This window comes from Sitophilus oryzae, unplaced genomic scaffold (genome assembly GCF_002938485.1).
Source record: "Sitophilus oryzae breed Bouriz unplaced genomic scaffold, Soryzae_2.0 scaffold_1620_pilon_pilon, whole genome shotgun sequence".
NCBI classification, from domain to species: Eukaryota; Metazoa; Arthropoda; class Insecta; order Coleoptera; family Curculionidae; genus Sitophilus; species Sitophilus oryzae.
Genome location: NW_022146304.1, coordinates 1062274 through 1086101, shown reverse-complemented (window position 1 = coordinate 1086101; position 23828 = coordinate 1062274).

The following is a 23828-nucleotide window of genomic DNA, read 5'->3' as shown; positions in this document are numbered from 1 at the left end:
GTTCCTAAAAAATCTATATATTAAATATGCCTACTATAGGTGCATTTCGAAGCCTATTAAGTGCTTTTTTTATCTTTATTAATGAAACGACGATATTTAAAAAAGGTAATTATTGGAAAATCTGGAAATCTTCACACCCTATTTTGGTTTGGTTTGATTTGGCGGTCTCTTACCGTTTTTCAGAAAAACGGTAAATAATTTAAACAGTGAATTTTTCTTAATTTCAGTCCTATAAAGTAATAAAATTTCACTTATTTTCATTATATTCTGGTTTATCTAAAAGCTGCTGTTGATTGTAGATAGAAGAATACCCGCAATTTTATTGAAAAGGAATGCGTCTGGCTATAGAAGCACCTCACAGAAGGTACGGGAGCGCAATATTTACCAGACCCGACATGCTGCTCTCATCCACGAGTAAGAAAATAACCCACGACATTGAAGTGTTCACTATCGAGAGCGGATCATTTACGATAAGCTCCGTATATAAACCCCCTGGCCAAAACCTAGACCTTTCAATGCCAGGAAATTTTAACAACAAGAAGACTCAATTTGTTGTGAGCGATTTTAACTGTCACAGCACCACCTGGGGATATGGCGAAACAGACTCCAATGGTCAATTGCTGGAGCAATGGGCTGAGGCTACCAGCCTCTCACTTCTCCACGATCCCAAGCTCTTTCAACAGCAAAATTTGGAAGCGAAGTTATAACCCCGATAATTGCTTTGTCAGTAGGAACATCCATGACACCTGCTACAAAAATGTATATAATGCAATTCCAAAGACACAACACCGACCTATCGGAATCCAAGTCTACTATACAATCAAAACAACCAAAATACCTTTCCGTAGGAGATTCAACTTTATGAAAGCCAGGTGGCCAGAATACTCCCAAGTGCTGGATAAGGAAATAGCCAATTTGGTCCCAACACCAAGCAACTACCACATCTTTGTTGAGTCCCTGCGAAAGATATCCAGACGATATATTCCTAGGGGCTGCAGACAACATTACATTCCAGGGGCGCTATTCTGTAAAATCGTCGGTATCGGTAAGTTACGACAGCTCTCGATACGTATTTGTATATAGTAAAAATGTGTTAATCGTTGTTGTCATAGTTACCGATCGGTCCTATGGCAGATATCGTAAATTTGTACCGACGAAAATCGGTATCTCTACCGTGCCCTTGTCAACCTCACGGTAGAGATACCGAGAGTCGTCGATATAAATTTGCGATATCTGTTATAGGGCCGATCGGTAACTATGACAACAACAATTAACACATATTTACTATATGCAAATACGTACCGATAGCTATCGGTAACTCACCGATTCCGACGATTGTACAGAATAGCGCCCCAGGGCTCTCGAATGCCTCAAGGGACACCCTGGAGCAGTACGAACAATTGTTTGCGGAAGATCCATTTAGCGATCAAACCATCACCTGCGGAACAGCTTTAATGACAGCTCTCAGCGAGGCACGTGAGAAGAAATGTATAGAAACCCTGGATAGAATGGACATGTCTCATAGTAGTAAAATAGCTTGGAATCTAATCAAGAAACTGGATGGTGACCCAAAACTAAGCAAGGCCCCTGCCAATGTAACACCCAATCAAGTGGCCAACCAACTCTTTCTAAATGGCCAGAAAACCAAAATCAAACGCCTAATACCAACTGAAAACACCAACTTTCAGAAATCATTTACCATGAAAGAGTTGAACAATGGTATAAATACCATGAAGAATGGAAAAGCCGCTGGGATTGACGATATATGCGTGGAACAGATAAAAAATTTCGGTCCTGGAACCAAAAAATGGATACTTAAACTTTTCAACGTATGTCGCAAAACCTTTCAAATTCCAAAACTGTGGCGGAAGTCAAAAGTAGTAGCTCTCCTTAAACCCGGAAAAGATCCAGAGTCTCCGAAAAGCTACCGACCCATATCCCTCCTTTGCCATCTGTTTAAGCTCTACGAAAGACTAAGCCTTTACATAATAGAGAAAACCGTCGATTCAAAGCTGATTCCACAACAGACAGGATTCAGACCTGGAAAGTCCTGCACCAGTCAAATCCCCGCATTGACAGAACATATCGAGGAGGGTTTTGAGAATAAACACATCACAGGGCTGGCCCTAGTCGACCTAAGTTCCGCCTATGACACGGTAAACCACAAGATATTACTGCATAAAGCCAATGAGACCCTGAAAGATTACCACCTAGTCAAGATACTCGAATCCTTGCTCCAAAACAGGCAGTTTTTCGTGACGCTCGAGGGCAAAAAGAGTCGATGGCGAAACCAGAAGAATGGGTTGGCACAAGGGAGCGTGCTGGCGCCAATTCTTTTCAACATATATACAAATGACAAACCTATTCCAGATAACACTAGAACCTTTGTATATGCAGAAAAGAGTTCGAAGATATCGAGGAGAAACTAGAAAGCGCCCTAAAAACAATGTCAACCTATTACAAAAAGAATTCTTTAAAACCCAACCCCACCAAAACTAAAGTGAGTGCATTCCACCTTAATTCGAGACAGGCGATCCGCAGACTTAATGTTACATGGGACGGGACACTACTAGAACACACAGATAAGCCTACCTATCTTGGCGTCGTGCTGGACAGAACAATGACTTACAAATATCACTGCGAAAAAACACACAAAAAAGTAGAAGCACGAAATTCCCTTATAAGGAAGCTGACCAATAGTAAATGGGGAGCCAAACCTACCGTGGTCAGAACTTCTGCTCAAGCTCTGTGTTTTTCAACTGCAGAATATGCCTGCCCAGTGTGGTGTAGATCTGTCCATGCAAAAAAGGTGAACATCAGTCTGAATGAAACATGCAGAATAGTGACAGGTTGTATGAAACCCACCCCCTTAGAAAACCTTTACAAGTATATATATGCCGCAGGTTTTACAAGCCCCGATTTACGCAGAAAAGCTCATGAACATACTGAGAAGTTAAAACAAACCTTTGATGCTCGTCACTCAATTTTTGGCCAAGAGTGCGGCACAGGTAGACTTAAATCCAGACGCCGTTTCCTAAGCCACCCCCTGGATGAACCTCCCTCCCACTACCCTCTTAGAGAGGACCCACAAAATGGTGTTTCTAGCGACTGAAAAACCTGGAGAATGCTCAACCGAATCAGAACTGGGGTGGCTCCAGTAAAATCCAATTTGATCAAATGGGGTTTGCTGGACAGAAATGACGACAAATACGACTGCGGCGCAGAAAACATCTTCTTCAATGCCCTGCGTGCCCCCACAGATGTACCCTCGATGACCTATGGCTGGCTAAACGGGAAGCATTGGACGTAGCCCATTACTGGGTTAATAAACTATAATATAATCCGGATACAAAAAAGTAAAGTAATTGAAAAACACTTTTCTTAACAAAATAAACAAAGAAAATCGTCACCAAAACGGACAAGATGGAATCTTGACTCTCATATATCCTTCTTTCTCTCTCCTATGTAATGAGAGAGACAAATTTGCAACGTTGTCATATCTTGTATTTTTTCGGGTGATTAGGGATTTTAAATAAATTACCTATAACGGGATCTGACTATTTATAACCACAAAGTTGCACCAAAAGAGTTTTGATTGCATTGATTTCAAGTTCTTTTGGCAGTTAATCGGTTTTCGTTTTAATTATTATTTAAATTTAATATATAAAAAAAGATTAACCCCCCAAAAAAGTTCAAACCAATGCAATCAAAACTTTTTCGTGCAACTTGTGATTGCATTGGTTTTAACTTCATTGGGGGCTAATCTGTTTTTTATATATTAAAAAACAGATTAACCCCCCAAAGAAGTTGAAACCAATGCAATCCTAATAAAAAAATGCAATCCTAGCCTAATCAAAACTGTTTCGTGCAATTTTGTCGTTATAAATAGTTAGATCTCGTTCGTTGGTAAAATAGCAGCTATAGGTAGGAGCCGTTTCTCCGGCACCCGCCTTTTGTAATCCCAGATGGAACGAAAAAACGCCCTAAATTTAGGTTTAGCATTGGCAACGTTGCTTTAAATGTCAGAAACACATAACCCAACATTTTCAGATTGTTTACAAATTTATTTTAGCAAATTTTCCTCTATTATGCATAGAATTGGTTAAAAATTATAAAGAAAATAGCAAAAACGTGATTGTTTATTGAATACCTAACAAAATATGTGCTAGAAAACCTTAAAAATATGAGAAATTAAGAAAAATTCAATGTACAACCTTGAGGTTGGTATACATCTTATTTTGAAATACACCTTATACCAATTTTTGTCCAAATCGGACGAAATGTGCAAATTCCAGTTTTTCTCAATAATTACCTTAAAAATTAACATGGAATTGATAATTAACCAGAAGAAAATATTTTTATAGTTTTGGCATAAATTTAAACCTCTAGGTACAGGGTGGGTCAAATTGGACGCTTTTAAAGGGAAACACCCTTTTCTATAGGAGATAGACGAAGACTAATATCGGTGTCTGGAGCTCAATTTTTATCAAAAACATTATGGTGAAAACCGCACATTGATATATGTTACCGTTTCGGAGTTACGGGGTGTTTTACAAAAATTTAACAAATCGCTGTAACTTTTTTGCTATGGAAAATTTCGTATTTCTATGAAAACATTTCCGAAGCATCTGTTTACGTAGAATGTAATGGTTTAAATATATATTTTTTTAAATTAATAATTTAAAAGTTATCAACAGAAAAATTTATTTTTTATTTGGGACACCCTGTATATTTTTAATTAACTGAAAAGAACTTAAAATTACTTTTCCAAAAATATAGCACACTTGATATTTTGCTGGATTCCTTTTCGAGATATAGAGTTTATAAAAATTCGCCCACTTTGAATAAGTAGGCTTTAAACGGCGCCGGCTGTAATGCAAAAAAAATCTAGCTGTGAGCAGCAATTAAAACGAAAATAATATTTGCAGTAAGAGATGCAGAATTTTATAACAATTTAAACTGTATTTAACAACATCAACACATTTAAACTATATCTAATAACAATAAAAATAAATAGCAAACTAACACAGGTGATTTTGCTACAGGTGTTCGACATATCGACCGTCTTCTGTTATGGAACATTTCTTGCGGAATTCATTAACTCACAGGGGGTGAAATATACCCTCGCAGAACCTAAGTACTTCTAATTATAGTCCAAATTATGCTGGCAATTAAAAATAAGAACCTTTATTCTTCCGCAAAGATATCCATAGGCACTAAGTCCGGCGGTCTCGACGGCCAATGGCTGAGATCTTGGTTAGCTATTAAATTATTTTCGAAATTGGCCGCAAAAATTTGCTGATAACTTCGCGTTCTGAGGCGGTGCCTCGTCTTGCTGGAAAAATATGATTTCGAGTTCCATTAGGGACAAATCATCAATAAGGGGTCCAAAGCCTACTAGTTAAAAGTGGCGAACTTAAAAATTCTGTATTTCGAAGGGGATTATGACAAAATATCAAGTGTGTTATATTTTTGGAAAGGTAATTTTAAGTTCTTTTCAGTTAATTAAAATATACAAATAAAAAATCAATTTTTCTGTTGATAACTCTTAAATTGTTAATTTTAAAAAATATATATTTAAACCAATTCTACGTAAAAAGGTGACTTTGGAAATGTTTTCATAGAAATACAAAATTTTCCGTAGAAAAAAGTTACAGCGTTTTGTTAAAAATGCCCATTTTTGAAAAACACCCCGTAATTCCGAAATGGTAACATATATCAATGTGCGGTTTTCACCATAATGATTTTGATAAAAATTGAGCTCAGACACCGATATTAGTTTTCGTCTATCTCCTATAGAAAAGGGTGTTTCCCTTTAAAAGCATCCAATTTGACCCACCCTGTACATTACTATTAAGATTCCTCTTGCCTCACACAATCTAAAGCATTTTTTTTCATTATACGATAATTTCAGTTATTAGATATTTCTTTCATTACTAATTAGTCCTACTTATTAGTGATTACTAATTACTTACACTTAATAAATAAAATATACGGCAATCCAGAACACAAAGTAATTGGAATATTAACTGACAAATTAAATTTAAAAGACACCACCCATTTAATATCTCCGAATTTAAATATTTCAAATCGACAATGAAAGAAATTTCTCAACTGATATTTATTAAATTCGGGTTAAAAGGTTGAAATCGTTTTATTATTAGGTTATTAGCTTTTATAAAATATGAATATGGATTGAGCCACTGTTATTAAAATTATAGTGGCACTAAATTATGCACAGAATCATTCCAGTACCAGTTCGTTGCCAGAATCGCGTCAACTCTAAGTAGCCATTTATCATTTGAAGTGAAATCAGACTAATTGTCTTTCTTAGTATTTTAAATAATATATTACACTTAAAATGTGTTAATGCTAATAGTAATCAAGGAAAGTACTCTATACACCTAACATTGGCAGTTATACAGGATGAGAACTTCACGTTCACAGGTATACTTGTAAACGTGATTTTCTATTCGCTGTAAAAATAACCGCGAAAGTGAATTTTAACATCTACGATTTTGCGCGTTTATGTTATACTGTTGTCATGAGGTTTTTAACAATTAACATGCCTCCAATTAATGCTAATAGTAATCAAGGAAAGTACTCTATACACCTAACATTGGCAGTTATACAGGATGAGAACTTCACGTTCACAGGTATACTTGTAAACGTGATTTTCTATTCGCTGTAAAAATAACCGCGAAAGTGAATTTTAACAGCTACGATTTTGCGCGTTTATGTTATACTGTTGTCATGAGGTTTTCAACAATTAACATGCCTCCAATTTTTTACTGCTATTTTCAAACTTCAATTGCTACTTTACTATATAATAATAATAATAATAAATTGCTTTATTCAAGGAAAAATAACAAAAATACAAATGCTCCTTTTTGCAAAGTCTAGCTTATGGCTACTCTACTTTACCTGTTCAATGAAAAAAAATATATATACAGGGTGTCACTGAAATGGTGTAAAAAAAGGGGGTGATAGTACTCCTAAAAATAGTAAAAAAAGTTCCTATAAGTATAGGGCGGAAAATGCATATTAAGGGAGTTAGGGGCACTGAAAGGGTGAATTTAAAAAAAAGGTTGTTTTGAAATTGGAGGCTTAAAAAACGAGATAGAATTTCGAAAAAAATCCTCTGCCATAACTTTTGACTCTAAATCAATTGGTGATACTGAAAAAGTATTTGGAAAAGCGGAAATTATAGTTTTTGCAAGGGTAGGGGGTTGTTTCGTGAATAACTTTTTTGAGGTTATTTTTTTTTGCAACACGGGTTCGTTTTTTGAAAAGTACATTCTTTTTTCTACAAAAAAGGTGCTCTTGTTGCACATCGCCCAGAGCGATGGTTTTCGAGAAAATTGAAGGCAAAGAGTTTGCTCTGATGGGTTGCCAACTGGTTAATCAACATAAACTTATGAAAATTATGGCGGTTCAAAAGCAACCAAGTAGTTATCAAATAATTAACTGAAAAATCAGAATTTCATGATTTTTAAAACATCTTATTGCTTTAAAAAACAAAATAATCCACTAGATTTCTCCTTCTGGGGCCACTTGAAAGGTTTGGTTTACTCAGTGCCGATTAATACTGAAGAGCAACTACGGCAACGCATTATTGACTCTTCTAATCAAATTTGGGCAACACCAAGGATATTCCACAGGGTATGCAGATCTTGGAGCAGATGTCTGAATTGAAATGAATGGTGGTCACTTTAAACATTTACTATGAATGAATTAAGGAATGCATTATTTTAATAAGGAATTTTGGTAATTGGTTTATTTCGTTTTTACAACAATAAGATGTTTTAAAAATCATGAAATTTTGATTTTCCAATTAATTATTTAATAACTACTTGCTTACTTTTGAACCGCCATAACTTTCATAAGTTTATGTTGATTAACCAGTTAGCAACCCATCAGAGCAAACTCTTTGCCTTTAATTTTCTCGAAAACCATCGCTTTAGGCGATGTACAACAACGGTACCTTTTTTGTAGGAAAAAGTATATTGTTTTCAAAAAATGAACCCACGTTGTAAAAAAAATAACCTCAAAAAAGTTATTCACGAAACAACCCCCTACCCTTGCAAAAACTACCCTTTCCGCTTTTCCAAATAATTTTTCAGTATCACCATTTGATTTAGGGTCAAAATTTATGGAAGTGGATTTTTTTTCGAAATTTTATCTCGTTTTTTAAGCCTGCAATTTCAAAACAACCGTTTTTTAAATTCACCCTTTCAGTGCCCCTAACTCCCTTAATATGCATTTTCCGCCCTATACTTATAGGAACTTTTTTTACTATTGGAGGAGTACTATCACCCCCTGATCACACCATTTCAATGACACCCTGTATACAATTATAAAAAAGAAGAAAGAATTTATTGGGCAAGTCTACAGTAAGTTTAGCCATGAAACATGACTAAAACATGACTGGCTAATCTTACTGTAGACTTGCCCAATAAATTCTTTCTTCTTTTTTATTATAGTCTCCACGATAATATCTTTTGTTTATTATACAATTATAGTTAATTAATAATTATTAGTGAATAATTTGTTAGAATATACCTAACTAAAACAAAAAAGAAATATTTATAATAAAATAAACTAAAAAAAAACAATATATAATATGACAATAAAAATCAAAAACATTCACAAACAATCTTAACAAAATATGGGGGAAGACGGCAAATCTGTTGGCTCAGGTAAAACTCTCTAAGCTTCTTCCGAAATGTGCTTAGAGACATATTCTTAGCATTATTTTCAATATTATTGAACAATAAAACTGCATTATATTGATATAAGCGCCAAAAGATAGAGGAGTTGTAAACACAAAAAGTTGTAAAAATTCTAGTTTATTTGGATATCGTAAGGTTCCGTTTACATCACTACGTAATATAAACCTGTCAAATAAATATGAAGGTGTCTTTGTGGAAACTATTTTTTGTGTAAAATATATCTGATACTTATACATGTTATCTATTTTGAGCCATTGTAGTATATTTATTTTTACAGAAATATGGTCATACTTCCCTTCCGCAAGCTAAATACAAACCTACAACAGGAATTTTGCAGTTTTTGCAGTCGATTTTTGGAATTTTTATCTAAACAGTTATAAAATGAAACAAGGCAATACGCAATTATAGGAAATATAAGAGACTCGCATATTTTTTTCGGATCTTCTATATCATATCGGGCTTTCTTTCAAGTCATTATAATTATTACAGAACTAAAGATGTTTAATATTGATACTAACAATTTATAACGAAATTGCTTAAAGAGAAACTAAACAAAATAAACTAACTTGGTTTTACATGAGATCTCACAACTTTTTATAGTGGAAGAATTATGTTTCGAGCCTTGCTATGTTTTTGATCTCATTTCTTTTTGTAGGTTATCCTTCTATTTTTTTTTTCGAGTAATATATTATTCAAAATAATATTAAAGAAATTTGACTAGCAATAATTCATAAGGTGCTACCATTTTTCAAATCATCTGGAAACATTGTATGTTCCATTATAAGCTAGCATTAAGCTCTTATTAATATAAATTATTAATAATAATATAACTTAATACATATATATATATATATATTATATATATATATATATATATATATATATATATATATATATATATATATATATATATATATATATATATCAAATACACAATTTGAAGTTTGTGAGGCTTCTAGAAGTACCTTAGAATTTTGATGACGGTGAGTGAGTCATTGTCGTAGTTTCAGAAGTTTGACTAGCAATAATTCATAATATTTGAACTATTGTTGTTGCATTCATATACAAATAAAATTAGACGAGATCAATTCGATTAATGCTAGTTTCCTACCTTTTTCTCGACTGGAAAATCACTTACCTGTAGCGTCTGGACAGCTAACTTTTAATCCCTAAGGATATTTCGAGAGATTTCATTTTTTCCTCCTATAAGCTTAAAGCTATCTAAAATGTAAAATTTGAAGTTTTTGACACATCGAGAAGTACCGAAGATTTTGATGATGTGTCGGTGAGTCAATGTCGAAATTAAACAAATTTTGTTTGGATAATTCATAAAGTATGAGGTATAACTACTAGATATTTTGGTTATCTAGCCAGCTCCAGTATATCCTCATGTTCATTAAAATTAATGTTCTTGCTTTATCTACAACGAAGTTACACGATGTTCACAAAAGTGCCTCTAATACCTGCGAGAAAAGGATAGTACGGAAGTGTTCGACGTCTCAGATATTGTCTTACAAAGATCAACATAAATTATAGTTATTTTCATCAAATTTGCTAAATAATTCTATAAAAAAATATCTTTCTTAGTAAAATAATATACCTTCCCCATGGAATATCTAATTGTCTTTCCCCCTGTTTATGTAATAGTTAGTAGCCTTTAACCATGAATAAAATAAGAATACATCTTTTTGAATAATTAAAAATGAACAGATAAAAATCACTTTGTGTATTGATCTAAATCCAGATACTTTGTGTTAGTCTTATTATTATGTCTGAAAAATCGAGCGAATCGTTTTCTGCACGCGTTGAGCACATATTGGCAGCATCGCAATTTCTCAGGTATCTAATAGTCAATTGTGGATAAACGATAAAAAATGTCAATGTTACGTAAATTTCATAACCTATTGTTGAGTTGTGTCAACCTATTTTTCTATGGATATGTCATTATTATACGAGGAAAATGTTGAAGACGCTTTTCAGCTTTTCGATATTTTGAATATATATAGCTGCCAAGTCGTAAATTATTAATTTCTTATTGAGGAATTTATAAAAGAAGTAATTTTCACTAAATCAAGCAAGAGAACACACAAAATCACAATTTTTTCTACACTCAGATGCAAAAAACGCAACGGAGAAAATTTTGTTCAAATTTAAACTGTTATATTTTTGTTAATTTTAGCCCTATTTTTATGAATTTTTTAGGAAGCTGTATATAATTATATCAACTTTAACTTATAAACGCAGTTGTTTATAAACTTTAGTATTTGGCTATTAGACCGGGTTAATCGAGGGGTTGTTTTTTTACCCTAACGTCACACCCTGTGCAATAATTTCGTGTGTAATTTTTCCTGAAATATAATTTTAGGGTCAGAACCATGTGTCTTGAGCATTTTGTTTTTTGGATCATGTCAATACATGCCTTGGTTAATTTTTAAGACCGAAATGAATTTGCCACCAACAATTTGAAATCTTTTCAATTATAATTTATTTTTTGGAAATTTTTTTCAATATGACAAGACAGCTTTAGTGATTATTGTGAACTATATACTACTATGAACTGCCCATCGTGTTCGATGTTTGGCCAAATACTTGCCAGAAGGGTTAAGGTCGCGAAGCGTTTACCAGCTTAATTAACTGAACTTTGCTTGGTCCTTAAAGAAGAATGGGAAAACATAACGCAATATGATATATGCAGCCTCAATGACAGTATGAACAAAGGTGTTCAGGCAGTTATAGCAGCCAGGGGAGGCAATACAAAGTATTAGGGTATTTTTTACAATTTTTTTTTCTGTTTGTATGCTTCAATATTTCAGATGTTTTCCTTAATATCTTTAGTTCTGTTATCGTTATTAATGTCTATTAAAACCAGGACTGTATCGTTAGTCTTTAACGTTTTTTTTAAATTTAGTGTAGAGTATCCGATGCAGCATAATATGACGTTACGACAATAGTCACAAAAACCATTTTGTCTTTTTAAAAAAGTACATCAAAAGTAATGATAACTTAAAAAATTGCAAATTGATCGTGATCAGTTCATTTCGCTTTTAAAAATTAACCAAAGCAAGCATTATTGTGATGAAAAATGCTCAGGAGACATGGTTCTTACCGTAAAATTATATTTTAGGAAAATTTGCACACGAAATTATTGCACAGGGTGTTTTAAATTTAGGATAAAAGTGCAACTCCTGCTCGATTAACCCTGTATATTATGCCAATTACTAAAGTTTACAAAAAAATGTGATTACGAATTAAAGTTGATATAATTAAATACAGTTTGCTAAAAAATTCATGCAAATAGGGCTAAAAATAACAAAAATATAAAAGTTTAAATTTGACCAAAAATTTCTCTGTTGCGTTTTTCTTCTTGAGTGTATTTTTACTGACAGTTCGACAAGCAAAACGATCTTTTAAGAAAGCCGTTTTTGAATGGCTTAGCGCAATGGGTATAAACGCTAAGCGCATCCCAATTTGGTAGTCAAGTGCGAGCTAAGCGAAAATTAACGTCATATACGCTGAGCGTCTAAAAGTGCTTAGCGTTTTCTAAGTTACAGAATTCGGGCCCTGACTTTATTGACAGGATCCCTAGCGAGACTAGTTTTTAAGCTCTTGGCGGTATTTGTAAAACAGTCTCGTATTTCTGGAGAAATCGAAGAAATTAAGAGTCATTACCTGTGTTCATATTGTTCTCAAATTTGTTTTATTTACATATGGTGCAATGAAGTACGGTTTGAAATGCTTCTAGACATATTTAAAGAAAATATCGCATTTTGTATAAAAAAAAGTTGAAGAAAATATTTAAGCATAATACACTGTTTGTTTTTCACTTTATTACGCCGAATTTAAAGTGAAAAACAAAACGGGGGAGGCCTGAAATTTGCCGCAGTGTTTACGTTGGCGCGCCATCGAGTATCAAATATTTACCGAGTAGGATGGCTCGATATCTTGTCGCGAATTATTATCTTCTCCGCGATTTATCGGAAACAAACAGAAACCTCGTAAAAGATTTTTGTTTCAACGCAGAACAAATAATTCGTTTCGAAAATACAGATCGAAGTGGCAGTTTTTGTTTTTCTCCTTTAACGCCACATTAAAAAAGCTGGAATATTTGTTTCCAAGTTTAAGTACATTTTTAAATATGTAGAAATGTTTATATACCGTGTGTTGCATTGTCGACGTGAATATAGTAAACCCCATTTCTTTAATATGTAAATACATCAATGCCAATAATGCCATACAAAAATCAATGCCGCTAAATGGCCCAGCAGCTGATGCGATCTTCTTCTTCTTCTTCTTCTTCTTCTTCTTCTTCTTCTTCTTCTTCTTCTTCTTCTTCTTCTTCTTCTTCTTCTTCTTCTTCTTCTTCTTCTTCTTCTTCTTCTTCTTCTTCTTCTTCTTCTTCTTCTTCTTCTTCTTCTTCTTCTTCTTCTTCTTCTTCTTCTTCTTCTTCTTCTTCTTCTTCTTCTTCTTCTTCTTCTTCTTCTTCTTCTTCTTCTTCTTCTTCTTCTTCTTCCTCTTCTTCTTCTTCTTCTTCTTCTTCTTCTTCTTCTTCTTCTTCTTCTTCTTCTTCTTCTTCTTCTTCTTCCTTCTCTTCTTCTTCTTCTTCTTCTTCTTCTTCCTTCTTCCTTCCTTCTTCTTCTCTCCTCCTCTCCTCCTCCTCTCCTCTCCTTCTTCTCCTCCTCCTCCTTCTCCTCCTCCTTCCTCCTCCTCCTCCTCTTCTTCTTCTCCTCCTCCTCCTCCTCCTCCTCCTCCTCCTCCTCCTCCTCCTTCTCCTCCTCCTCTTCTCCTCTCTTCCTCTCCTCTTCTTCTTCTTCTTCTTCTTCCTCTTCTTCTTCTTCCTCCTCCTCCTCCTTCTTCTTCTTCTTCTTCTTCTTCTTCTTCTTCTTCTTCTTCTTCTTCTTCTTCTTCTTCTTCTTCTTCTTCTTCTTCTTCTTCTTCTTCTTCTTCTTCTTCTTCTTCTTCTTCTTCTTCTTCTTCTTCTTCTTCTTCTTCTTCTTCTTCTTCTTCTTCTTCTTCTTCTTCATTCTTGTCTTCTTGAATTTGTGGTGGCATGTTTGTTCTTCCAATTAGGGCCGTATTGTTTTTTCATGTAATTTATATTATATTTTATCTTTCATAACTCCAAAAGGAATTCGTAGAACCTATTGAAAACGAATGTTTTTTTTCATCTTTTTTATTATCCTATTCAACCTTTTTACTGTCTTAATTTTTCTCTTAATATATTATATCTCATCGATAATCTTCTTTCCAGACTTTTCTATACCGGTTAATAATCTCTTCTCCTGAGTTTCTTTGATCTGGAACAACAACAGTATTAAAATATACAAGAGCTTATTATGATATATAAGAATGATAACACAATTATCAAAATTCAAAAGAAAAAACAATATAATATGTAATGATTTTTAATACGATTTAGATAAATTGAAAATTGGGTAGATAAATCCAAATCTATGGAGTTACAGCAGCAAAATAAAACACTAGTTCGCCACAATATATCAAAACACTTTACTTTTAATACCATTAACTTACATAAGTAACCATGTCATAACATTTTTAGACAGCTTGGAATTATTTTATGCTTAATTACTAAAATATTTAGCTTAGTTACTATTAATGAGTTACGTTGTCATACAAAAAATTTAGGAACCCACTTCGTTGTGCTTTAACACTTGGAACGATATATTTCTCTAAAGTACATTTATTATATCAAACATAGAAGTTACAAAATGCATCAAATTATTATTTCAAGTTGCTCATATTTTCAAAATCTGACTCAAAATTTATTGACAAAATCTTACTCAAAATAGCGATATGACGTTATAGATATTTTCTTAAATGGCAACCTTAGCTTTTTATTGAAGAATTTTAAAGAACATATAAAAGCTCTCCTTAAACAACAAATAGTAGTCGAGGGTATTAGTATTTCGAAACCTCGTTAGTCATTCGTTCCCCCCAAGAAAGTTTTTCTTTCTTTCTTCTAGAAAGACTATCCAATAATTTTTTATTAAATACTAAATAATTCACAAAATGAAGTACTGGTTAATTATAAAATGGAGCGAATCTGTCCTACGTTCTTCAACCCACTCCAATAATGGTGTTTGGAATATTTAAATGACTTAAGTTTCGGTGAACTATCCTGTCCAAATACCTAGAAAATTAAGCCTATGTTATCTTAAAATGAACTTCTTGGATTATTTGAATAAAGTCTGATATGGAAAAACACGTTTCCCATAAAAAATATTCTAAAAAATGTTGTTATTTTATTTTCATACCAATTTCCATAACCGATAATGAAAGAGTCGCGGACTTGTTTATATCCATTTCTATGTTTATGCTGACAGTAGTGAAGGTTGAATTTTGATAAACATTGTTGATTGATACGTGGTTGCCAAATCAGCTAGTAAATTATCCGGAATTTCATGCATCCCTTTTTTATGGAGAAAAGACGTCATAGGTTTTAAAATGTTTTTATTGATTTTTTAATACGAATTGGATTAGTTTAACAAATTGGCTAAATTACCTTAAATTTTGGTTTGGGTTGGTTTGATTTGTCTCTTGTTTATCTCTTTGGTTGATACTTGGTTTGCAATGCATTTGTTTTTATTAGAATGTATTAGAGAAGTGATTTTTTTTTAGAGGCTATCACTCCTTTCATTATAATTTATGCGTTGTTAAAATTTACTCTGTGCCCTGTGCCCCATGAATGCTGACAAATCTCAGATTTATAAAAATTGACCTTTCTTAAATAATCTTTGTGTGTTCTTTAATTCGATCATTTAAGGGTCTAGATGTTTCACCAATATAAAGTTTATCACATTCACATGGTATATTTTATATTACATTTTTTTGTTTTCCAGTTTTCATTGATTAAGTGTGGGTTAAAATGGGTCTAAGTGTATGTTTTGAAGGATGTGCATATGTTATATTGATTTATTTTTAATTTTGTAATCGTTAGTCTATTTTATCTGGGGTCTGCAGCAGTTTTTTCATAATTTTTTGAATAATATTAAAAAACTAAACTTTGGATGGGATTTCATCTAAATCCGTTCTTAGTGAGCGATGTCCAGAGCGATGTAAGAAATAAAGAGATATAGTGATGAGTGAGTCAATGCCAATTCGCTTTTGTACATAGATGTTTATCTGGGATTGACGAGCTTACTCTCAAAATGTTCTCTGAACTTCCGGAATGAATCTATCTTACTACTTTAATTAACGAGTCATTCCAAAAAAAGAGTTTTTGCAAACTACCTTAAGACATCAATATAATTATTCCTCTGCATAAAGGAGGAGATAAAGATCAAGCTTCGAACTATCGCCCAATTGTGTGCTCTCCTACCCACATTATCTAAGATCATTGAAAGATTGGTTAAAAAAAGGCTTCTATCTTTTCTCCTTAAATATTTAAAGGTATTTACTACCCATCAACTTGAATTTCTAAGTAACAGTTGCACAAATGATGCTATGTTCGACCTTTTTAATAATGTATACTCTAGCCTGAATAACAATCACTCTACAGCTACAATTTTCTGTGATTTCTCTAAGGCTTTCGACTGTGTAAATCATAATATCTTAATTAACAAATTGCAATACTAGGGATTCAGGGGAGTTCCGCTCGAATGGCTTAAGTCTTATGTTGGCAATAGAAGGCAGCTTGTGAGGATTGATACGTCTATGTCTTCTTGTAAGGCTATAAAATGTGGGGTCCCTCAGGGTTCAGTACTTGACCCTATTTTGTTTCTGGTATTTATCAACGAAATTGCAATTCTAGACATTAGCGGTAAAATCTGCCTCTTTGCGGACGGTACTAGTTTCACTTGGAGCGGCCCAGATGTTACGGAACTATATAATACTATATCCATTGACTTACGCACCATTAAATCTTGGTGCGATTATAATCTCCTATGCCTCAACCTTTCAAAAACTAAAGTTCTGTCATTAAAAGTACTATACAACCTTTTGATTTCGGAAAGGGCCAATATCGACTCTGAAATTCAGCACAGGTTTGGCAGCGCTTCAAGAGCATTCTGGAGACTGAAAGACAGGGTTTTTTGCAACCATGACCTGAGCACAAAAACGAAACTTGCAGTGTACCGAGCAATAATAATCCCCACCATGTTATATGGGAGCGAAACCTGGGTGCCGTACCGCCGACACATGAACGCATTAAACAAGTTGCAACAGAGACACCTTAGACAACTCTTAAGAATTAAATGGTTCCATCACGTCTCAAACGTATCGGTTCTTGAAAAAGCTAACTGCGAGAGTATTGAAGTCATGGTTACAAAATCCCGATTAAGATGGGCTGGTCACGTATGCAGAATGCAAGAAAACCGCATACCAACATCACTGCTTTACGGTGAGCTTGTAGACGGTAAGAGGAGGCCAGGTGGACAACTCAAAAGGTACAAGGACATTTTCAACGAAAACTTAAAGGGGATTAATGTGCAGAATGAGTGGGAAGTAGCAGCTCACAATAGAACTCAATGGAGAAGAATTGTAAACTCAGTTAACAGCGAGAACCAAAAAGTTAAGAGGCAACAAAGCAATGAGATTTTTGAATGTCCGGAGTGCGGTAGACAAATAACATCACGTATTGGGCTTTTCAGTCACAGAAAGGCTCATGAAAGAAAACGCCTTGCGTGACCATCTTCTGATGCGTGTCAAATACTCGTCAGCGAGTAATGGCAGTATATGTATATGTATGTATACAACCTTTTGTACTTAATAACACCACTATTGACGTCGTAGACTCTGTGAAATTCTTAGGACTTGTAGGCAACTCGTTAAAATGGGACTTGCACATCGAAGCTTCATCAAAGTTTTGCGCTAAGATCAGTTTCTAAGTAACTTAACTTATCAACCTCTAAAATGGTCTATTATGCCCTTTTTGAGTCGCATCTTCCATTCTGGGGTACCTGCCCTTCCATTCTGGGGTACTTACGGCGCGACAAAATTTGATCGGATTTTCAAACTTGAAAAGAGAGCAGTTCGATATTTATTTGGGACTGAACAATAGAACTCACTGCCAGAATTTCTTTAAAAATTTCAAAATACTGACTCTTCCTTATTCATTTTTGAATCCGTTTGCTTAATCCGCAAGCACATATCTGCTATTCCGGAAAGGCCATCTCACAAACTATCCACTTAGGAATGTGGAGCACTATCTTTATCTGCCAACCCCGAGCTCAGAACTAGTTAAAGGCTCCATACTGTACAATGCCAAAAAAATGTACAATCATCTGCCTTTGAATATCAAGTCACTTTCCTTCTTTCCCGCATTTCGCAAAGCTCTGAAATCATAGTTACTGGAGAGAGCCCTATATGCGGTAAACGACTTTTTTGTTGATGTTTAATCATGAACAATTTTTGAATTTTAAATTTTGATCATCTCACACACTGGTTAAAGGTCTAGTATTTAATATTTCATAACTCTTACATGATTTTATCCATTTACAATTTTCCTTTTGTAAAATTTTATTGATACGCCTGTGTTCTGCAATGTCCATGTATGTTTTATTTGTAATTTTAATGACGTAATTTTTTTTTGAATTGATTTGTATTGTATTATATTTTTTTATTATTTATATATTTTTTTATGGTTTTGTTTGTTGTGTAAATGCTTTGTTGATGAAGTTATTTTGGCTTTTTGTACAATAAAGCGTTGTTTATTTTAAATAGAACACAGTATATTCTTACATTTTTATAAATTATTTTTTTGCTCATAATAATTTAATCAGACTTTCCTATATCTACCTCCAATAGCTTTTAAGGTAAAAGTTACAAAATAAAGTTTTATATTAACAAAAATCTTTACAAACATTTCTCTACAAAATAATGTTGTTTAGATAGATTAAATGAACATCCAGAAAAAAAAACAACCAAATCCATTTTGAAGTACTTGGCAAATCTTTGCGAATTCAATTCCGGTTTTATACCTTCTGGAATGCTAGCGTCAATCCTCTCCTGCAAAATTCAGAAGGGAAAACGCATATGCATGATAGATAAACTTAATCGCATTTTCGGAATTGAAGTAGCTACACTCGAACTTGCGAGAAAATCCAGTCTTAGTAAACTTCCAACCACATGCTTAACGTGCAGTTTCTGTGAAAATCAAGGGAATAGATATCGTGACAACAAATAATCGTGTTAGTTTGGGATTCTTAATAGAGTAATTATTCAAGGTAGACTTGAAATATTGACTGTCATAGAATTATTACAGTCGAGTCTTCCAAATATATCTTTTTATTCGATTTTGAATTATTTAAAAGTAGTACATTTGAAGCTAAACACAATAGATGTCTAATTAATTCCTTAAAGTTGGGCGTATACTAATCAGTATAATTATACTAAACACAATAGATGTCTAATTAATTCCTTAAAGTTGGGCGTATACTAATCAGTATAATTATAATGTATTATTTGTATTTTTATAAGATATTTTAAAGATTTTTGACAAGCTTGTTCGCAATTCGCAAGAGAAGGGATATTAGTTTTCTGTATACAGGGTGAGTCTTAAATAAGTGCAAATATTTTTGGGGGACCCCAGAAATACGATTATGAGGTTTTCTTTGCGAAAAAAAAAATATCAATTTGGAATTTTTTGAAAACATTTTTGGATTTTTTTTAGTTTTTAGGTAAAAAAATATAATTTGTTAATAATATGGCAACATAGGCAGTAGATTGATTTTACAAAAAGGAAAATCCAGAAAAGATCCAGTTTAACCAAAATTAATTGGTCAAGCAAAAAATATTTTTTTTTGGAAATATTCAAAATAAAATACCTCGGTTATTTTAGATTTATTTGAAAAACGGTAAAGAGAAGATATGTTTCTTTTATTGAGATCTACCAGTCCTGAAAATATTTGCACTTATTTAAGACTTTAAGACTCGCCTTGTATAGGTATTTTTATATCTATACTAATATATAAAATCCTTAAGTGACTGACATACTGATTAATCACGATCCTGCTCAAACCACTCAACGTAAGAAGCTCAATTTTGGCATACAAGTTGATTCTAGGGTGTAGAGGTTCGATAAGAAGGGATTTTTGGAATTTCCAGTTCCAAGGGGGTGAAACCACCCCTCAAATATTACAATATTTTTTATTTAAAAAACTGTGTGTTAAAAAAAAAGTTTCCGAAAAAACACTTAAACACGTATATTTTATTTTGTTTTTTTACATATTTTAATATTTTAAGATTTTTTAAAAATGTATACAGGGTGTTTCGAAAAATCTGGTCATTGATTAATCACGATCCTGCTTAAAGCGCTTGACGTAAAAAGCTGATTTTTGGAAAACAGATTGACTTTAGGGTGTAGAGGTTCGATAAGAGGGGATTTTTCGAAACTCGAATTCTAAGGGGTGAAACTATCCCTCAAATATTAAAATATTTTTTAATTAAAAACCGGATTTATGTTTTTATTTTTTCGGAACAACTCTTAAACACGTATATTTTATTTTGTTGTTTTACATATTTTAAGATTTTTTATAAATTTATACAGGGTGTATCATAAAATATGACCACTGAGTAATCACGATTCTGCTTAAACTGCTTGACGTTTAAAGCTGATTTTTGACAAACGGATTGACTGTGGGGTGTAGAGGTTCGATAAGGAGGGGTTTCTCGAATCTCAAATTCCAAGAGGGTGAAAACGCCCCTCATATTACAATATTTGTTATTTAAAAAACGGTTAGTCTTTCGGGAAAATGCTTGGACAAGCATAATTTATTTGGTATTTTACATATTTTGAAATTTTTAAAAAAATCATACAGGGTGTTCCAAAAAGTTGGGTAATTTATTAACCACGATTCTGCTTAAACTGCTTGACGAAAAAAGATTATTTTTGGCAAACGGATTTTTCAAAAGTCAAATTCCAACGAGATGAAACTATTCCTCAAATATTACCAAGTTATATAATAATATCGCCATATTGATTTTTCTCATGCTGACATAAATGTGAGAAAATTTTATCCAATTTGTATGTTAATGGAAATTCTTGCTTTGCTTTATCATCACCATTACAAATGATTAATTCGACGCGAACGAAGACGCTGGTACACGCTAGTATTTTGATATAAGATACAATGCAGACAAATGTAGAAATTAAAAATATTTGACAAAGTATCGAAATAGTATATAAAAACAAACAATGTTTCAGTGTCCAAGAGGAATAGATGTTAAGAAAAAGTAAAATAATAATTTCAAAGATAAAATAAATTTTATACAATGAGTCAGAGAAGATGTCAGCAGACGACCTCCAAAATATGACAGAAAAATGTCAAACTTATTGACAAAAAACAGACCACAACTATCACTATTATATTGCTGTATAGCAATTTCTAGTATTCTATTGCTGGACATATCACATTATGCAATTAAATATAAAATAAGCTTCAATGTGGCAGTTTTAAAAATCTAACAGGAATTTTTGAAAAAGCATTAGAGTTTTTTTTTGTTTTTGTTTGGTTTGGTTTTTGCACCGTTCGTTTTCGCACCATTTTTGCACCGTCACGAAAAGTCCGCGCATGGTAACAAAGTGCAAGAAAATCGATTCGAGTACGATTTCGAAACAATCCCGAAATGCTGGTTGGAACAAACCTATTAACAATAATTCTAATTCGAAACATTATTATGTGTTGTGTAAAAATATGAGATTTAAAAATCAAATTTATGTATATACAAGAAAAAATAGAAATTAAATGTATAAACATCGTTTATTATAATAAAACAAGACTAACGAAATGCGCCCAAAGTTGTGGAAATGAAATAAATAAATATAAATTTTTATATATGTTTTCTCTTGGTTCTAGGTCAATAATTATTTTTCCTTTTATTTCATTAAGTACATTTATTTTTTTTTGTATACACCGTCTAACGTTTCGACCATTTTTTTGGCCTTCATCAGAGTCTACAATTATTACATTAAACAAATTTTAAAAAATCATTAAAAATACAATAAAAATATTTTTGTTTTACTTACCCAAGAACGTAGATCATAGAAAGAAACTTTATAAAAAACAATCACGGAACACATTTAACAAACAGGACGGTTGCGAATTTTCAAACATATTTTTTAATTTTACTATACGGCCAACGACCTACATACAATAACTAATATTATAATATAGAAACATATAGTTTGCTCAGCCTATTTACATCTTTTTTGTCGTTTATTGATTTTGCGTTTTTATATAATAAATATAAATAGGTTCTTAAATGATTTTAAATAAAAATTTACATTATATTTTAGAGCCACGTATAAAAAAATTATCTAATTAAAATACATGTAATAAAAATTGTACTTTGAAAATCGTTTTGATAATATGTGATTGGCGTTATGACCATAGATTTAAAAGAACATCTATTAAGATAGATATGAAACTTGATAGAAAAATTTTGTGTCAAAGCGTCCCTCCGTTTCCTTAGTCAAGTCTACGTTTAACCCAGCGCCTTCGCATATAAGAACTATTTTCGCCTTTTCTGCTCTAAATGTTTTTTTATATTTTATATTTGAATTCTTTCTCGCTCTTTCTATATTTAAATTTGAAGTTACTCTGATATATTACTATTATCAGAGTAACTTTTATAAAACATAAAAATAGATAAATTATACAGTTTATTAAAAATTAATTTTGTCTACAAGCTATTAATTAAATCACAATGTTTTTGATAAAACTTACATAAGTATAGTTAAAAGAAATATATAAAAACTAGCTGATGTCTGCCCACTTCGCTATCCACAAACATTTGGAACGATATATTTCTATATATGTGGAATGTTTCTTTGACTAGTAACTGCAAAATTACATTGACTTATTTTATAAACGTAATAATTTCACGGTAAACGCTTCTAATATGAAAAATATTCATGAGAGTGTAATAAAAACATTTAAAAACTTTACCTTTTAATGTTGAAGACGTTTGTATATTCATAGGTGTCAATTCTGTTTTCAATTCAAAAACAAAAGTATTTTCTCCACGCCCAGGTCCAAATTTAATAAAACTGTTTATTTACTATTTCTCATTGACAAATTGACAATTTGACAAATACATTTAAAGGATATGATATGCATTTTTTAGGCAACCAAATAAACTGGTAACCTCTAAAAATTATTTTTCTTACCACTAGCGACATACCGTGTTCTTCGTTAATACTAAATTATTTTGTTAAAATTTCCCCATAAAAGTTTCCAGGCAATGGTTATGATCATAGATAAAAGAAAATAATCTACTATTAAGATAGATATGAAACTTAATAGTAAAATTTTGGGTCAAAGCGCCCGTCCGTGTTTTTAGTCAAGACTACGTTTAACCCAGCGCCTTCGCCTTTTCTGCTGTAAATGTTTTTTATGTTTATATTTGAATTCAAAGGATTTATTTTTGAAGTTACACTGATATATTAGTATATCAGAGTAACTTTAATAAAACATAAGAATATATATATTTTACGATTTATTTTTTTATTTATTTTACAGAGTTTCATGCAAATGATCGTAAGTCGACTGGCTGTCTAATGAATAGACCGAGATTTATAGATTTTAAGCGAACGAAAAAAAATCAAACAACGAATACATACCATATAATTTTCTTTTATCTAAGATACATACCTTATCGTATTTTGGAAATACGTACATTTTTGCAGTTTTGTTAGTTTCTTTGCAAGATGCAACACAACAAGAAAACACCATTTTTACAGTAAATAAATAATAAAACTATTTCTGACTATGATATTTAAAATTTAGATAGATAGAAAATTAACAAACAAACGAGTATTTGCAAACGCAGGCCCAAATTCAATAAAAATCAAAATTTTTCCTGCGAAAATCAGGCTTTTTCACTGAAAAGGTATTTTTGATTTATCAGCAGTCTTTGTCAAGTTGACAATATACAGGGTGTTTTCGAATTAGTCTAAAAAATTATGGTGTGATTCCTCATGTGTTCTTAAAACAATTTTTATATAACCATTAGGTCTAAAGTACTTCCTTTCTGATCTACAGGGTGTTAAAAATTTAAAAAAAAATCGATTTTTTGCTTAACATAAATGGTACACCACTGCTTTTTTAAAGAAAATATATTTTTTTCTTGACTGGCCAT